Here is a 20,018-nt window from a genome sequence, read left to right as displayed (position 1 = left end):
ACCCCCAGTAAACTCACCCTCAACCCAAGTTACTTGCATTTTGTCCTTCTCTCTTCTTTTTTTTGAGCTAAAATTGAGCCACGACCTGTTAAAATTGGATGGAGCCCGCCATTGCTGCCCACTGGATATTACCAAGATCCATCATCTTCAACACGGTTTGAAGTAGTACAGCAACCTGACTAGTCACTCCAAGTAGAAACCAAACCACGTAACTGTGTCTTCAACTCCAATTACACAGAAATGATGTTTTAACCAAATCTTCCATGAAAATGACCTCCCCAACTAGATCATAATCATGAAAATGATGAAATTAAAGTTTTCCTTAGATCAAAGCAAGGCTCTAATACCAATGTAATAAAGCTAACATCTCATACAAGAAAATACACAAGATCTAACATCTAATGCTGACAATAACAAGAAATGCTACTGCCATAGCCAAGATCCATTGTAGAATACTCACCTTCTACAATGGTGGACAAGGATACTCACCTCCAAGTAGGGTGGACATGGATATGCACCTCCATGAATGGTGGGAGGATGTGACCTTAAGAGCTCCACAAGGAGTTGTATTTCAAAATGAACAAAAGGTTTCCACATTTGGCCATACTCTACTATTTATAGCTAACCCTAATTAATGTGTCTAGCTCCTAAGCCTAGGTTAAATTTTCTTTATTACACGCTTGGACTAGAATAGTACTGGGATGGGTGACTTCCCGGGAAGTCCTAGTGCTGCACCCTTTTGCATGCTTGTTTCAAGACCATGGCATGGCAATCCCCTCGGATCACATCTTGACTCTCCAATGCTGACATCATGGTAGGAAACCCCCTCGCCTTGCCATGACGCAGTGCCTCCTCTCCTTGTCATGATTGTCTTTGCGTACATCGTGCACGGTCCCTCCCTCTGCCTCGCTTTCACATTATACCCCCTTCTCACGATGCAAGGTTTTTTGGGAGCGGAGAGTGTGCCATGTTGTGGGGGGGTTCGGTGGAGTGGAGTTTTCCGAGGAGGGAGGGTGTGCCATGTTGTGTCGGGGGGTTGTTGGAGCAAGGATTTCTGAGGAGGGAGGGTGTGCCATGTCATGGGGGGTTGGGTGGTGCCATGTCCTGGGGGAGTTTTTTGAGGAGGTCCGCCGGGGGGTGGGTGGTTCCATGTCGCGGGAGGGGGTTGTGTGCAGTGGGGCATGTATGCTGTGTCATTGCGAAGCAGGGTTTCTGAGAGGGAGGGTGTGTCATGTCGTAGGGGGGCTGGGTGGAGCGGGGTTTTTCGAGGACAGAGGGTGTGCCATGTTGTGCGGGGGGGTTGCTAGAGCAGGGTTTTCTGAGGAGGGAGGGTGTGCCATATGGTGGGGGGGTTTTTTGAGGAGGTCCGCCGGGGGGTGGGTGGTCCCATGTCCCGGGAGGGGGTTGTGTGCAGTGGGGTGTGTGTGCCGTGTCATTGTGGAGCGGGGTTTCTGAGGAGGGAGGGTGTGCCATGTCGTGGGGTGGTGAGGTGGGTTGGGGGGGTGAGGTGAGGTGGGGTGGGTTGAGCGGGTTTTTGAGGTGTGGTGGGGTGGTGTGGATGGAGCGGGGCTTTTCGAGGTGGGGTGAGGGGCGGATGCGTCGTTTCATGGGGGGTGAGGTGGAGTGGGGGTTGTGCTGTGTCGTGGGGGGATGAGGTGAGACGGGGTGGGTTGAGCGGGGTTTTTTGAGGTGTGGTGGGGTGGTGTGGATGGAGTGGGGTTTTTCGAGGTGGGGTGCGGGGGGGATGCACCGTGTCGTAGGGGGTGAGGTGGGGTGGGGGGAGTGAGGTCACGTGGGGTGGGTGAGCGGGGCTTTTTGAGGTGTGGTGGGGTGGTGTGGATGGAGCAGGGTTTTTCAAGGTGGGGTGTGGGGGGGATGCGCCATGTCGTGGGGGGGTGAGGTGGGGTGAGGGGGGGTGTGCCGTGTCATGGGGGAGTTGAGGTGACGTGGGGTGGGTTGAGTGAGGTTTCTTGAGGTGGGGTGGTGGGCTATGCCATGTCGTGGGGGGGTGTGAGGTGAGATGGGGTGGGTTGAGGGGGGTTTTTTGAGGTGTGGTGGGGTGGTGTGGATGGAGTAGGGTTTTTTGAGGTGGGGTGGGGGGATGCACCGCATCCTGGGGGGGTGAGGTGGGATGGGCGGGGTGTGCCAAGTCGTGGGGGGGTGAGGTGAGGTGGGGTGGGTTGAGCGGGGTTTTTTTAGCTGGGGTGGTGGGGGCAAATACGCCATGTCGTGGGGGGGTGAGGTGGGGTGGATTGAGCGGGGTTTTTTGAGGTGTGGTGGAGTGGTGTGGATGGAGCGGAGTTTTTTGAGGTATGGTGGGGTGTTGTGGATGGAGCGGGGTTTTCGAGGTGGGGTGTGGGGGGGACGCATCGTGTCGTGGGGGGGTAAGGTGGGGTGGGGGGGTGTGCCATGTTGTGGGGGGTGAGGTGAGGTGGGGTGGGTTGAGTAGGGTTTTTTGAGGTGTGGTGGGGTGGTCTGGATGGAGTGGGGTTTTTTTAGGTGGGGTGGTGGGGGCGGATGCGCCATGTCGTGGGGGGGAGAGGTGGGGTGGGGGGGTGTGCCATGTTGTGGGGGGGTGAGGTGAGGTGGGGTGGGTTGAGTAGGGTTTTCTGAGGTGGGGTGGGGTGGTGTGGATGGAGCGGGGCTTTTTGAGGTGGGATTGGGTAGATGGTTTTTTGAGAGGCGGGGGGGATGAGGGCATGCCGTGTCGTGGGGGGGGTGAGGTGGGGTGGGGTGTGTTGAGCGGGGTTTTTTGAGGTGAGGTGGGATGGGATCGATGGAACGGGGTTTTTTCAAGGGGTTGCCATGTCATGGGGGGGGAGGTTGTGCCATGTCGTTGGGGGGGAGGGGGGATTATGCCATGTCATGGGGGGAGGGGGGATGGGTAGAGCAGGGTTTTCTTACGGGGGAAGGTGAGCCGTGTCGTGGGGGGGTGAGGTGGGGTGGGTTGAGCAGGGTTTTTAGAGGTGAGGTGGAGTGGGGTGGGGGGTTTTTTGAGGGGGAGGGGATGAGGGTGTGCCGTGATGTGGGGTGGGGTTGTGCCATGCCGGGGGGGAGGGGGGGTTTCATGGGGTTTCCATGTCTTGAGGTGGGGGTGGGGTTCTGCCATGTCGTGGGGGGGGGGGCTTTTCATGGGGTTTCCATGTCTTGGGGGGGGAGGGGGCCTTGGGTGGAGTATCTTTTTTTTTGGGGGGGAGGGTGGGGGGAACGGACTTGGGTGGAGTGGGGTTTTTTTTTTTTGAGAGGACAGACATGGGTAGAGTGGGGGTTTTTTTTTGGGGGGGGGGGGGGCGTGGGGTTGGGTGGAGCGGGGTTTTCTAAGGGGGAAGGTGCACCATGTCATGGGGGGAGGTGAAGTGGGGTGGGGTGGGGTGGTGTGAGATGTTTTGGGGGGGGACGGCGGGGGGTTGGGTGGAGCGAGGTTTTCTTAGGGGGAAGGTGCACCATGTCGTGGGGGGGTGAGGTTTAGGGTTTAGGGTATCAGAGCCATAAGCGTTTCGAGTTTTGGAGTTGTGTTCTCTTGCAATCCGAGATCCTATACGGGCATTATTACCGTGTTTGTCGTTGGCCATGGTGGCGTAGGCATTTGGCTCAAGTCCCTGTGTTCTCTTGCAATTCGAGATCGTCCATTCCGAAATTATTATGGCTTCGTTTCAAGTTCGGATGAGTTCGCGTGCCTCCAACATTTATGAAGAAGCAGAGTCTTCTTCTACATGACACAACCACCTGCACTTCATACGAATGAAAATGATTCCAAGTATGATGAAGATTCTATATACGAGCTAAATTTCAGTGACATCCTTAAAAGGGTTCGTTCTAGCACTGAACCTCAATATCTCTTATGTAAATCCTCTTCTCCTTCTGATCCCCTAGAATCTTTCTCCCAAAACATCCCTTCTAAAAAATCTAAAAAATCTACTCAAAGCAATAATCCTGTTGAGCCCCTATCCTGTACTAATCACCCTACTAATGTTCATAAAAATCCTTCTATAGAATCCACTCTCCATGACATTAAGGAACTTGTAAATATAGTTACTAGTCATATAGGACAACTCATAGAAAAACAAAAAAGCCTTGTATCTAGTGTTGCACACTGCTCCTCCCCTGTCACATCTAACCATTTCATTAGTCTCGATGTTCCTCAGAAATCCCATCCTCTTCATACCATAGGTAATAATGAATATCTTGCATGAGATTCTCCTTATGTCCCATCACAGATTTATGGTAAACATGAGAATCTTGCAATAGGATCCTATGGTGAAAATTCTTGTGATGTTCTTAGAAGGGAAAACCATGACTCCATATCTAGATCTCCTTCTGTTATGCTCCAAGAGTTTCATCCCATTATTCTTCAAGGTAAACAGAGAGATCTTGTATCTAGTTCTTCAATTGAACCTCAACAGCCTAATCCTATGGATTCCCAAAATCAACACAAGAATCTAGCATTTGGTTCTTTGCCTATTTCTAAGGGAAGGAATTTAGATGTTACTCCGCAGCCTTGGCTTGGTGTTACTTTATAGCCTCAACTTGGTGATCCAAAAGATCAAACCAAGAATGATCCATCTCGATCCTCTGGTGTTTTTGCATAGTCTACTCCTCCCGATCTTGATGAAGAACTTAAAGAAATGGCATCACGTTCCTCTCCTCTTCCTCAACAACATTATCTTACTCTTGGTAAGAGAGAAGGACAGCCATTCACTTCTTATTGTTCTCCATTACATGAGAAATGCGGGATCTAGAGCATGGCAAAGGCGAAAGCTATGGAGGATGGAAGATGAAGATACTACTCATGTTGACATTGACAAAGAAGACAACTGTTACACAAGTGAATTAGGTTTCAAGATTGAGACTTGAACTCATAAACACAATCTTGTGTAGGACTGACAATGACACAGTGACTTGACACAAAGAGACAAGTACTATTGCATTATCATCATATCAAAGTGATAGTCAAGTACATCAATATATAGGATTGCTTGGTAGCACATTTCATCACTGTGCCTATGGGATCTGTCTCTCTTCCTAGAATGAACTGCATCTTCCTAGCCTAGTTGTTCCATACAAAGGGGCATACATAGGGTGTGATTGGCAGATTCTCAACACCCCTCCTCAATCACAACCTGAAAGTACAAAGTGTATAGAGGCTTTAGTGAGAGCAACACTTGCAAAGTATGGGCATACCAAAACATGGCAAAACACCAAAGGCTGTCGCAGAAAAGGCTAAGTGTGGGTACCATAAACATGGTGGACATCCAGAGGCTGTAACAGGGGCCTCACAAAGTGTATAGAGGCTGTAGTACAAGGCTACATGAGGAGTTTTTTTTTTCAAGCTTATGAAAGGAACATTAAGGCAGGTACAAATGCTTTTAAAACAAAAAATGAGAGACAAGGACCGATAGGCCCTTGTGGTCTTTTTCAGCATATGATTTCTCTTTGTCAGCATGGAAAATCTTCTTGTCTTTCATCTTTGGTTCTTCAGCTTTGAATGATGTGGTCTTTTGGTCTTCATGGCTGATCTTCTTATTGTCCTTCTTCCTTTGCTCTTTGATCTTATGGTCTTCTTGGTCTAGTTCTTCTTTGACTTTGCTTGCAGCTTTAGTCTTCATGTCCATGTCTTTGTCCCCCTCAAGCAAAGACATCTCATTCTTCATGCTGGCCAAGGTAACTGGAGTGTCTTCAAAAACTTTAGATGGAATCATTGATTGCACTTTAGTATGAGCAACTCCATATCTCTCTGCAAGTAAGATAGCCAAGTCTTGCATGCAATGTAAATGGGCACCAAGAGTAATGTTACTCTTTATAACAGGTAACCACCCAAGAGACTTCATGCTTGGAAATTCCATGATGGAATCTGCTTTAAAATTTCTGAAACCTTCCAGCACAGAGTTGAAATCTAATGTGTCAGAAGACACAACCAATGGCAGTGTGAAAACACACTATGTAGTATCAAAAGATACTATGGTTGAACTTGATGATGATTCTTGATGCTTTGATTTTGTTGATGCTTATCTTCTTGAATATTTTTCTTGCTAGGAACTTCAGTGACACAGTGGATCAGAGTGACAGAGGCTTGGGTTGAGTGTCAAGAGAGAGAAAATGAAGAATTTTTGAGTTTGAAGGATTTTGGCTATGGTGGATTTTAGGGTTTCTGAGACAGGGGCCTGGTTTTTCTCAGATTGCAGGAGCTATACTTGATCATTTTCAAAAATTTTTACATGCCTAGGAAGCTGACTTCATGGGCTATCAAAGCCCCATGATAATCGTCAAGATCGTGGACCGTATGAAGTATGCAGGCAGCTCGAACTGATTCCGCACAGTTCAAGACAGCGATGACGAATTTGTGCAATGCCGGGGTCAGGGCACAGCAATGTGATTGATTTTCATGCCAGGATGAAGCGCCTTGAGTAGAGGAACAACTCCTAGAAGGAATCAAGAGCTGAAATGGCCTAATTAAGAAGTTATTGAAGCTCCAAGTAAGGTAGGTCCTGTCTGGCTATGGCAGACACAGAGCAGAGATTGAGAATTTTCACAATGCTGAGCTTCAGATGGCCAAATGTCATGGATTGATGTGATACAGGGAAGCTTTGTGAGTTGGGGAATACTTTTCCAGAAGGAAGCTCCAAGAGATTTGACCTGTGGAGTGAGATATAAGCAGCTCAATCTGACAGGGTGCTGCTGGCTATGGCTGCCATGGAAGCTTTAGTGAGGATAGAGGTAAGAAATGGAACCATGAGCTATACTTGAGCTGACCTGAGGTTAAGAGCGACTGAGAGAGTAGATAAGGGAGTTATGCCATGCCTGACTGGGCTCTGATACCATGAGAAATGCGGGATCTAGAGCATGGCAAAGGCGGAAGCTATGGAGGATGGAAGATGAAGATACTACTCATGTTGACATTGACAAAGAAGACAACTGTTACACAAGTGAATTAGGTTTCAAGATTGAGACTTGAACTCATAAAGACAATCTTGTGTAGGACTGACAATGACACAGTGACTTGACACAAAGAGATAATTACTATTGCATTATCATCATATCAAAGTGATAGTTAAGTACATCAATATATAGGATTGCTTGGTAGCACATTTCATCACTGTGCCTATGGGATCTGTCTCTCTTCCTAGAATGAACTGCATCTTCCTAGCCTAGTTGTTCCATACAAAGGGGCATACATAGGGTGTGATTGGCAGATTCTCAACATTACATTCATTGGAAGATAAAGATTTGGACAAAGAAGATCTTGGCCAACAGGATGAAAAGAGGTCATCATCTGCCCCACTGGTTGTATTCCAACTACTTGTGTTCTGAAGAACCAAGATTTGGTGTCTCCAACTCAGGATGCTAGTAAGAAGTCATCATTTTCTTCATCTATTTCTTATTGTAATAGAGATTTGCAAAATTTTGAAAATCAGGATATTCTTTGCATGATGCCCAACAAAGATAATGAGCTTAGAGGGAGTAGGTAAGCTACACCAAAATTGGAAGATAAAAAATCCTCTCCTAACTCTCCATTGCTTGACATGCCCACTCTTGAGCCTTCTCTCCAAAAGAACAATGCTAAAGCTCCTCCACCTTCTTGGACATTCTCTCTAGATGCAGAACAAGATTGGTTTCATGTGTTTGCTAAGATTCCCAAAGCTTCTCCTCCGACATCTTGGAAATTATCCTCAGACAATGAACAAGAGTCATGGTCTACAATAGCTAAAAAAGATAAAGATGGAGAACTTCCTGAAACTGAATACAAGCAACCACACATCATGAAAACATATCCTCACAACCTGGAGGATTATGCTACACAAAAGGAGGATTTCTCTAATAGATCTCTTATTACTTCTCTGCGAGATAAACCAAATTTGGACCAAAGATCCTATCAAGTAGAAAAGCGGTGCCATCATGAAGACTCTCGTATCTATGGCGAGATAAGTACTAAGGGTTCCAATCCCATCGACACCTTTCATAGATCTATCAAAGATAAGGAAGCCCTTAAAGAAGAGTACTCTATGGATGCTCCTCAAGATGAAAATAAGATCCACAAACATCAGCAAGAAAGGGAAGGACAAGATCTCAGTTCTCCTTCCTCTCCTTAGGTAACTAATCCTGGTTTCCACACATTGAATTCTTATAATCAAGCGTCCACCTATCCTTGTGGTAAGGATCGGACTAACAAAATAGAAAAGAGAATTCAATCTCTAGCAGAGTCAGTTACAGCACAAGACCATGCTTGGATTAAGGCATGGGAAGATGGACCTTGGGAAAAGGAACCTACCATTCCTAACTACAACCCTTTGTCCCAACATGCTGCTACTACACAACTCCCTGGACAATAGTATGAGAAAGATGCGCCCGATCTCTGCATAATGAAAGAATCTCTCTTCATACTAAAAGAGCAATAGGAAAATGATATCTCTCTAACATTCTTCAAAGCAAATGTAGAAGAATAGGAAAAGGACATATCACAATCCCCAGAGTTTTTGGGAACATAACAAGGTAAATCTATATCTCAAGAGTCTTTTCCTTTGGACACATTTCTATCTTCAGAACTGGCCAATAGAAAAGAATCTGATGAAGAGATAAATAAAGAAGAACTCTTCTCTCCTAATCCCTCGGAGAATGCTCTTGATAAAGCATCCATTATGGATCATTCTTCTCCTCCAACACAAAGGGATGCAAATACAAAGTTTGAAAGATCAAGAAAATATATTCCTCCGAAAGACTGCCGGCCTTCTATTAACTTGGAAATAAAAACAAGGATACAAGATGCTAACAATAGAACATGGGAATACACCTGCCATCCGCAATCCAGCATCGCAGTCTCCCAAAGTCTGAAAGGCTAGAAGACTATGTGCCAGCAGGAAAAGACAAACTCATCTTTGCAGATCAAAATAACGTGAAGAAGGAACATCACAATACCATGCTGCAATCAAATGGTGAGAGCCTATCCCATCCCTGCTTCTCTTCTGCTAAAATCGATAAACTCACTTTGGGAACAGATGCAGAAGATATTCCTCTTAGTGACAGAATAGATCCAGAGCAGTGCGATGATAACCCTCAAGAGCACTCCTTAAATGGCCTCCAACCAAACTCCAACTGGTTTCAATTCAGAATACAACTCACAGGTGATGATACTTCTGGTTGGGATAATAATGGCCAAATTATAGAAAGGTTATATTCTTGTAAGGACTATGCCTGGGATTATTATGAAAGTCATGGTGAACTCAGTAAACTGGGCCAACTTTCCTCTATCCATGACTATTATCCTCACAGGGTAAAATACCCCACTCACACCAAAAAAGTCTATGATTCCCCAAGTTCTAAATCTTCTGCCTCTCCTCGCAGTCAAGGTTGGAGTATTAATGATGCAAACCAAAGGCCTTTTTTGGTGATACCAAGGACACATTCTAGAGAGGAAGAAATTCCATCCATGCTCCAGGAAAATGAGACTTCTCTATTATACCCACAACCAGATTATTTGATGAAGGTCTTCTCTCAAAAAATTCTTGGAACTTCCTCGGACCCTATCTTTGATCCAAGCATTAAAGGTAACCTCTAGTGATGGTGGGAATCACTGAAAGAAGATCTGGGTATCAAAGGTAATCTCAGAAGATGGTGGGAATCCCTGAAAGAAAAATACGAAGACAATGATCCGGGCCTCATCTCTCTTCTAATCCCTGAAGAGAATAACAACATATGAGAATAATAGAGTAGAAGGTGCTCCTTGCAAGATATCCCTTGCAAAATCATAAAAATAATAGTAAGCACCTTCCTACTAAATTACTACTAGTAAAAGTAATATTAGGGTTTTCTCAGCGAAGCTATTATCTAAAAAGGGCCTGATCGTTCTCCACTCCTAAAGATGACAAGAGTACTTACATGAAGCATCCTTCACCGAAAAAAGCTCCTCTAACAACAAAACAGGTCAAAAGAAGATTGGTATCTCTAGCTTGGCCACTTTCAACATGTGCCAGAGCAATAGAGAAGTAAAGAATGCTCTCCCCAAAGGAACATCCTTCAATAGCTAAAGAAAATTCCTTTATCTCAAGGCTACCCACCATGACAACAAGGAGGTCAACAGAACATTGCACCTCCCAAAGAACTGTTCAAAAGCAATTACCAAAGGTGGATAACAAGGATGGCAGAACTAACCTCAACTACAAGGGTTATTACCCGGATCTAGGAAGGCGTTAGCCACATCCATTTCTTTTACAAGCTCTGGAGCTTTGTTTGACTTTGTTGCTGTAGCCACGTCTTCTTGTCAGTATACTTTTGAACCTTTTTCGGCAACTGGGAGACAACATCAACAATTGTCGGAATGTGAGGTTTGGTTTAAAGGTATCTAGATCTCTGACCAGATCATATTCCTTAATAGGATCCACTTGCTTCTCTAACCAGTTAGGGAATGGGACAACACCCATTTTCATTTTCCTTTTTTCTTCCAACAGGGGCATCATGGGGACTTCTTCTGCCACTTGTGGCACCTCCTCCTCTTCTATCTCCTGGACCTCTGGTCCTGTCTCTGGAACTGTCTCTGTGACTCTCTGTGGCACTGTGGTGCTCTGTACGGCACTGTCAAGCTCTGTTCTGTTCTGTTCTTCTGGTTGAAGACTGAACTTCACTGTTCTGACAGGAGGATTATTTTCTTTCTAGATAGGTGGTTCCTTCTTCGTTGCACGCATGATAAAAGCAACTTCCAATTCCACTAAATTGGAGGTAGGATCTTGGGCCTTGGTCTGATTATTAGTAGCACTATTTTTCACTAGGACTGGGCTTGGACAGTCTTTTGCAGTGTGGCCTTCTCCTTTGCATCGACTGCATAAAGGCTTTAATCCACTGACCTTCTGGGATTTGGACAATTTGGTGAAATGTGTCCCTTTTCTCCGCATCTGTAACACTCCACTTCTGATCTCTGACCACTGCCAGACTGTCTTCCTCTACAACTTTGAGAGGGAAACCTCCTTGGACCGAAATTAGGACCAAACTCTCTAGGCTTGGGTCCAATATCCTGTGTTGTCATTTTGGATTCCAACAAGTTGAATCTTGCGTCTTCTTCCTTCCTTCTCTTATCATGCATCTCCTTCAGAGAGAAAATATCCTCTGTATGGTTCTTCCGCAAACAGTAGGAACAGAAGGCTCCAAGAATGGTTGGTTTTTGCATACATTTAGTGGATAAATGACCTGCTTGATGACACTTACCACACCACGTATTTGACCACATCACATCTCTTCCTGCTCCTGCAACGTTGGATATGCTAGCGGTATTCACTTTCAGCGTCTGCAACTACTCTGTAATCACATCCATGAACTCCTTTTTGATATTTGCAACTGAGTTGGATAAATAATCCTTCAAGCTTTCTCCTCCTGAGGTACTGGTAGTAGGGTTTTGAGGAGTCTCTGTAATCACTGCATAAAGAGGTTGGGCTTGTGCAGAGGGGTCTCTGTTCTGATTCTGATTCAGAGCTCCTGTTTGAACTATTGGCTGTTGGCTCCAGTTGGTAGGGTTCCACTGTTGCTGCTGATTTGGCATTGGGGAAATTGGTTGGGACCATTTTTGTTGTGGTTTTGAGGCATTGATTGTGGCCACTGCGGATTTGGTACACTATACTGTGATACTGAGGGCATCTGTTCGTAGGGGTAGGGGACTGTCCCTGGGACTGCATTTGGTGGGTACATCATTCCTAGCATCAGAGGAGGTAGGACTCCTCTTCTTGGATTCATCGCCAATCTAGCTTCCACTTCATCGTATAGTCTTGCACCTTCGGTTGTAGCTTGTAGTGTGGCTGGTCTTTGCAGCTCCACAAACTTACAGACTTCTGGTTGTAATCCTCTGAGAAACACCCCCTTCTAAATGCCATAATCTAGATTACAGTTAGTCCATCTCTTCAGGATGGATTCCATTCGTGAGACATAAGCTTCTACTCTTTCTCTAGAGGACTGACTTAGATTCATAAATTCCTCTCGCATCCACTCTTCAAAACCTTCACGCCTATATTTAGTGAGGAAGGCCAACTTCAGGTCGTCCCATGTGCCAAAAGTTCCTTCTGCTTGTCTCTCATACCACTGAAACGCCGCGCCCTTGAAAGTGGCGAGGAATATTTCTTACCAATGCTTAGGGGTTCTGGCATTGTTAGCCACACATGCTACCATAAACTCTGCTACATGAAGATCAGGGTCTTCATTGTACTCTCCCTTAAAAACTGGCAATGGGACTACATTCGCTGGCCTATCATCAATATTTCGAGGACGGATCTGGCTCGGAAGTGGACCTCCAGCAGGAGGAGGAAGGGCTTGATGTGCCATTGGGACTTCTGTAAAGAGTTCCGCAAGGGCGTCAAAGGCGGCTTCTCCTGCAAGCTCGTTCTTGGCTTTGATTTTTGCTTTCTCTCTTCTCACGTACCTCTCGACTCGTTCTAACGCTTGCCTCTTTATTGTGTCATTCATCAGGGGGTTGGCTCCACTATGTTGTTAGTGCTCCACAGAGGGATAACAGAAGGCTTCAGTCTCTGGAGGACTGTCTTGCCAACATTTCCTCTACTTCTTCCTTTTCAACGTCTCTGAATTTTGCTTTCATGCCACTGCACAGAGGAAGGTATTCGGTTCAGAAGGTGTCAAAATGCATACGTCTAAGCATTGTGGTGGTGCCATCATCATAGTAACGCCAGCTTCTGATGGTTTCAACAGTGTATGTTGTGAAAAACACTCTATCTACCAACTTCCAGTGGGTTGCCAATTGAAAAAATAGAAGATTGTCAGAACACCAAGCATCCCATGTATCTTGCTGCTGTTGAGCATCCACGAGCAAATTTCAACTCTTTTCCTTCTTGTCTTTGTGAACCACAGAGCAAGACTCCTGAAGCTTCTTCACAGTCTCCCACTTGATGATGTCTGGAAACTTCTTAATGAATGCCAAATCTTCTATGTATGGTCATTCTCTCTGTTTCTGCTCTTCAGTTTGTTCCCAAACAGTTTGCCACTAAGATGCAAGTTTCTGCTGCTTCAACAGGAAGAGGAAACTGTCCACCACATAGAGCATGCATCATGATGGTGATATGTTTCCGCCATTGTGGGATGAACTTCTTGTGGAAAGTGGCTTGGATTATGAGGAATTCCAACTCTTCAGTGGAAGAAGAAACTTTACAAACATCCATTGAATTCTTCTCTTCTTAGCAATGCCATTTCCTTCATTTTCAGCCTCTTCTGGTGCTTGTTGATGGCAAGATTCCCCAGCTACACACAAAAAACATGGAGTCCCAAAAACCAAGGAAAAGGGAATTATCTTGCAAGAAAATCTATCTTGTAACATCAACAAGCTTTTTTATTAGGGTTTATATGATCACAATGAAGAAAAAAACACCAGGCACAACAAATCTTCATGTAGCATCATGTAGATCTCCCACGGATTTGATAGAATCAACCATATTCTTCAACATCTTCATAAAATCCATCAATATAACAAAGAAAGTAAAGGAATACACCATCTTTGAATGGAAATACATCACATAGTATTCATCTTCAATGTCTTCATATTCTCCTATCTCAATCTCTCATATACAATCACACTATTTTGATAGAATTGGCTATCTCTGACTCTCTCTCTCTCTCTCCATCAATAGTACATCATCTCCTCACTACAATACTCTCATACTAATCCTCAATAATCCTTCTTAGGTTGTGGATACACCTCCCAAGAGGTATGTCTGATATGAATAGTCACCAGAGCCACTACAGTGTCTTTTCATAGCTCACCACTGTCACTTCACTCCAGTCTTTACTTGAGTCTTCAATCTATCTCTACTAATAAACATCATGAGCTTAATAAAACCATTCCAACCTATCCAAAACACTCTCAAACCACTTCCAAACCAATCAATCATCTCATAAAATCAACCATTCAGCTCTCAAAAACAACAAAAATCAGCCAAAAAATAGGTCATTTCAACACTCAACAGTATGACATCCTTGAACTCCTCCAAAATTTCCCTAACCCTATCATCTTCTACTACATGTTTCTTTTCTTCATCTCCTAATTGATCCATTTCTCTCATGATACATAGGTGCACTGAACTTCCTCTCTTCAACTCCTTCTCTACTTGCTTAGCACTGCACCACTATGGCGTCTTGCCTTTGTCCTTGTTTGTCTTCACTGGTGTAGTCATGACATTCTGCTTGCTCCCACTACTGACATTCTGCTTGCTCCCACTGCTCTCCCCCTTAGTTGTTTTAGCCTCCATCTGTGCCATCTTCCCTTTTTCTCCACTTTTCGCCTCTACTCGCTTTGGATTCAACTTCGGTTTTGGTCTATAGTAGTTTATCATCACTGTTGACCCATTCATGTCTAGTACAATCTGATTTGATCCCTTCCCAAACATAGCCAAAACATACTTGTCATACCATGTCAACCCCAAAATTGCCTCAAACTCATCCATCGGCACAATCACAAAGTCCATCTTGGCTTTCCAATCTCCTAACTGTATCAATACTCCATAGGCTATGCGTACATTTGAATCTTTGCCTTGTCCAAAACTTACAGTGCAAGTCTCCATATTTGACCACATCTCTACCCCAACCTTCTTTGCCAACTGTGGCATCATGAAATTATGAGTTGCCCCCGTGTCTATCATCAATCTCTGCTTGTGAGCATTCACTATCCCATCCACATATAAATGTTGTATTGCCAGTAACTTAGCTGCCAATAAACTCGCTTGAACTTGTAGCACTCCCACTTTGGGGCACTCTGCCTCTCCTCCTAACCCCTTAGATTCATCCTCTTCTACTTCTGTGATTCTCACTCCCTGATTCATTTCACTCCTATAGACTTGATCCATTGCACTAGTTGCTGCCACCCGTGCTCTGCCCATTCCTTGCGTTTGCAAACATTCTCTAGCAAAATGCAATCCCCCACATGTAAAACATCCCCTTGGTGCTGCATTCCAGTTTGAGAAGCCTCTTCCTTGATTAAACCCACTCCTTTCATTATTCCACTGTGATAAAGTACCCCCAGTTTTCGATACTACATGTTGGGAGGCCTATACATTGATGGTGATGAAGCTACACTTTCTGCACCTCGATTCAGTTCTCCACCTCGACCCACCAGTGGTGTTCACCACGAATTGGTTTGAGCTTGATTTTCCATGTTGAATGATGCTCCTCTCCCCCCTCCCGTAGATCTACGTAACTCCATGTCTGCCAACCTCTTCGTCATCTCAAAAGCTAACTTGATATCTTCAGGTTCCTGCTTTTCTATCTCTCTGTGAGCCCATTCTTGTAATCCATACAAAAATCCATGTAACTTGGTCATTGCATCCATATCCTGTAGTTGAAGCATGTATCTTCTATATTTCACTATGTACTCCCTCATTTTACCCGTTTGTTGCCTTAGAGCACACCACTTGTCTCTCACTTTGAAATTTTCATTCTTTGGGATAAAATAATTTCTCAGTTCTGCACGTAACTCTTCCCAACCCATCATCCGTGTTTTTCCTTGCTCTATTCTGTCTTTTTCCTTTGCCAGCCACCAAATCACCTAAATGTTGAGATGCCACTTCCCCTCGTCTTCTTGTGGGCACTTTTAGAATGTGCATGTATTGTTGCATGAGGTTCAACCATCTCTCAAGAAGGAAAGAATCTCTTTCCCCTTTATACTTCCTCGAAGGTGTCGGTCTGTATCTTCCATATTTTGAGTTTGAATCTTCAGTTTCATATCTTACCTCTTTTTTATTCCCTTTTCTCTTCTTTTGTTTCTCTTGGTTCATATTCATCAACAATTGGGTCATTTGCACAAACGTGGCTTGAAAATCCATGTTGGTCACTCCTACTCCACCTGCCATGCTTCCTTCATCATCTTCATCTTCCGTAGGTGCATCCAAGTATGGTGGTTCCCGTTCTACTTCCTCATCATCAAACGGTCTTGATATCCCTTCCACTTCCTTTCCTTTTTCTCTATCTCGGTCCTGGACCTTCAGCATCTTGCCACCCTCACACGTGATGAAATTTGCTTCTCGTGAGGTATGCTCTGATACCAAGTGTTAAGATGGAACAAGCTCACAACTCAACTTCGGGCCAAAAGACAAGCTTTTCAAACTCCCCCAAACATGCAAGGAGCCTCTTTGAAGGTAACACGAAAGGTTTTGGTGCTCACGCAAGAGCCAAGGGTGGAAACCCTGGCCCTTCTCTATAACCCCCTCACCTCTCAACCCAAGAAGAAACTAAAACCCCCCTCTCACTTTTCACTCAAGTCACTCACCTTCCCTCCTATATTTTCCGATGGGATGCCCCGAGCCACTTAACCATGCCCAAGCGTGATGTGCAATAGCCCCATGCCGTGTCACCACCAAGGAGAGCCAAGCCTCGAGTAGGGTACCTCCCATATAGGTGCTATGATGGTCCAACCCTTAGAGAGCCACTAGGGACCTCCTAGGGACCCTGTCTAGGCCTTGGGGCAGCACTAGACCCTTCCCATAACTTTGCCATCCTGACCCCTCAACATGTCACGGGGCACCCAAACATGTCACGGAACACGGCACAAGTTTCACCCAAGGGCCCATCTTGAGGGCATCACGTAATATTGATAAGTAGAAAGCATTTACAAGATCACCAGGGCTCAGCAAGGGACTATGTCACGGTGGGTGGGTGGAGCTATCAACGCGCTACAACACGATGCCAACACAGTGGGTGAGGGAGCTAGAGAGGTACTCCCTCATACACACCTCCCCTTGAAAGAATTTGATGACCACATCGAGTGAGGGAGGCACAACTTATTGGCCTTTTGAAAATGGTGATTTGACTCAGACTCATATTTATTGTCGGGGGTCTTAACACGCCTCACTATCAAGGCGGCCAGTGTCTACCCGCTAGGTGCCATGCTCACTGACTCTATTTACAACTGTGAAACATGGACTTTTCGTACTTCTTGCATTCCACCCAGTGACTCAATTTACAATTGTGGAGTAGAATGGGACTTGGGTAGAATTGTGAAAGAGAATTTATTGGGCACATCAACCCATCCACCTGCTAACCAAATTTACAAGCACAGAATGGAGGGTAACCCAGTCGAAGACACGTTGTGCACCCATGCTCCAACTTGGGCCAAGTAGCTTGAGTGCGTAGAACTGCCTGTGGACTAAGGTCTTAACAAATAGCTTTCACTCTGAATGCCAAGCCTAGAATGCAAGGGTCCAGGCAATGACACCTTGCGTAGAAGAAGGCCCTCTTTGGCCACATCTTGCAATCCGCCGCTGATGAAGAGAGTGTAAGGGGTGTGTTTTGCCTTGAACGCACCTCCCCTTGAAAAGAGCTGGACCTTCATCGTCCCAATCTTCGATGCCGCATACTCTCTAGCTTTTCTCTTAGTGCCCTTGAAGGCATGAATCTGACTTGAAGTTCCTTGTGAAGAAGACCATCCGACCTACTGGGATTATGGGGGAAGACCATCCGACCTACTCGCGTCTAGAATCCTTCCATGCATTGTAGCACACACCTTGAAATAGACTTGGGGCAGCTTGAAACAGATTCAGGGAAGTCTTCTATTGGACTGAATTATGGGGGAAGCATACTGGTTGTTTGGAATCCTTCCCCACGTTGTAGCACACTCCTTGAAATTGATTGGGCTAAGCTTGAAGTAGATTTGGGGAAGTCTTCTGTTGGACTGAGTTGCACGAGGAGCACATGTGACAGGAGCGAACTGCACGACATGCCTGGAAGGTGCATGCCGCTTAGCCCACCGCGCGAGATCCAAGTCTCCCACATCAAATGCCCCAACCTCATTGAAGCATGCCCCGGTAAAAGGATAGGATGAGAGCATCAACCCTGGTTGACTTGAGAGTTGGAGCACCTGGCCAGCTCATGACAAATTGATGGGTTGTATCAAACTACCACGCCTGTAGAGTGAGGGCCATTTCCCTCGTTGTGATCACCTTCAGGCCTCTGTTGCCCAGATCTGATTGTCTCATGTGCAAGAAAAGAAGGTAGGCTTTTTATCTATCCGTAAATGCCACACCCACTTGAAATTTTAGGCCCTTATTGGCCAGATCAATCTCTACGAAGAACATGGAAGACGTCCGGGACCATTTCATAGCATTGACCCTTCTGGCTTGCATCGGGAGGGTCATGTCCCCCGCCATAGTCACGTCGAACTGGCCCTGCACGGCTTGAAAAGACAAGGAGGTTACCATTTTCTCAAGCAACTCTCGATGAGGGGCCACCATGCCTCGCTTTGCTTCAGGAATGGGCCTACGCACGCTTGGATCCATCTTATCAGCCTGAATGAGAGCTAAGACTTCACACCTCGGCTCTCCTTCATCGCTTGCTCCTTGAAGAGCTGAATGTGCATGGAACTCATAGGAGTGTGAAGCCTCCTTGCTTCCCCCTTGGTTCCATCTAGTAGTTTTTTGGCCACTTTGACTTTGCTAAGACAATCGCATCCCTTTGGCCCAAATACCAGAATGGGCTTGATTGCACACGTGGGTTTCCTTAACTCCTACACCTTCCTGAAACTCACCTTCATGTTGAGCGCGGGTCTGATGTCATTCCCTAACTCAGCCACTAGGTTTTGCTCCTTGAAGGCCCACTTGCCATGGTTGGACTGCAGTTGGAGTTCCCCAGCACTCCCAATCTTGATGCCGCGTGAGGGTTTGCCACCCTTGGAATTAGCCTTTGCTCCTCACTTGCTGCATGAGGGTTTTGCACCCTCGGAATCATCCTTGAAGCACAAGTTGACTCCTCATCAGCTTTGTAGCAGTAGGACCTCACTTTCTTGCGAAGGCTAACCTATTGTCACCTACTAACCGAGTTGGATTCAGGGGGCATCCGATTCGACACAAGAGTCTTCTCCTTTGCCCCACAAACGGATGACTAATTCACAGGTTTTCAAATTTTCCTTCTCTTCCTCTCCTTCACTCCACTTCCTTCCACACCAACTCTCCTCTTCCTCTCATTCACTTCACTTCCTTCCACTCCAACTCTTTTCCTCCTCTCCTTCTTCACCCAACATGCAACCGGTCATTTACCCTCCCAGTGCAAGGAGCCTTCCTCAACACACAAGGCCATTCTTTTACCCTCATGGCTAATGAGCTCCTCCCCATCATCCTCAACACAACTGGCCATTCATTTATACTCATGGCTAACAAGTTCTTCACAAGGGTTGCCCATTCGTTTATTCTCCCGGCGCAAGGAGTCTTCCCCATCCACAACCTTCTTCCTCTCATCCGCATCAGAAAAAACACAAGGCACCAGTTCATTTATACTCACTGGGCCGGACGAGTCTTCCTTCATCTCACCAACACTCCTCCTCTCTTTAGCACAACTCTTTCTCTTCGTATCTGCATCAAAAAAAACACAAGGCACCGGTTCTTTTACACTCGCTTGCCCGAAGAGTCCTCCTTAACCTTCCCTACTCCTACACACTCTTCCGCATCCTTACATAACACAAAACATGGTCCCAATTCATTTATGCTCGCTAGGATAGACGAGCCTTCCTTCACCTCCTCACCTAACTCAAACTCATCCTTTACCTCATCCTTTACCTCATCCTTAACACATAGTTTTATACAAGGCACCAGTTCCTTTATGCTCGCTGGGCCGCACGAGCCTTTCTTCACCTCCTCTACTCCTACATTCCTCCTCAAACCTCCTATACATAACCCCTTATCTAACTCAACCCTACACTTCAACTCATTATCAATGCATGGCAAAATACAGGGCTCCAGATCATTTACACTCGCTGGGTTAGACGAGTCTTCCTTCGCCTCCTCTTTGACACAACTCAAAAATAGTGAAATACAAGGCTCTAGTTCATTTATACTCGCTGGGTCGGACGAGTCTTCCTTCTCCTCCCCTACTCCAACACAACTCAAAACATCACGTTTCTCCTAATCTTCAACACAAAACTTCAACACTTCATCTCTTTTTAACTCAACATGCTTGAGCTCAATATCACTCCTCACCTCAATAACTGTACATGGTAAAATACAAGGCACCAGTTCATTTATGCTCGCTGGGCTAGACGAGCCTTCCTTCACATCATCCCC

The sequence above is a fragment of the Lygodium microphyllum genome, chromosome 7 (genome assembly GCF_053477565.2).
Source record: "Lygodium microphyllum isolate KBCC chromosome 7, Lygodium_microphyllum_v1.1.10, whole genome shotgun sequence".
Taxonomy (NCBI): domain Eukaryota; kingdom Viridiplantae; phylum Streptophyta; class Polypodiopsida; order Schizaeales; family Lygodiaceae; genus Lygodium; species Lygodium microphyllum.
Note: the sequence above shows the minus strand (reverse complement) of the source record.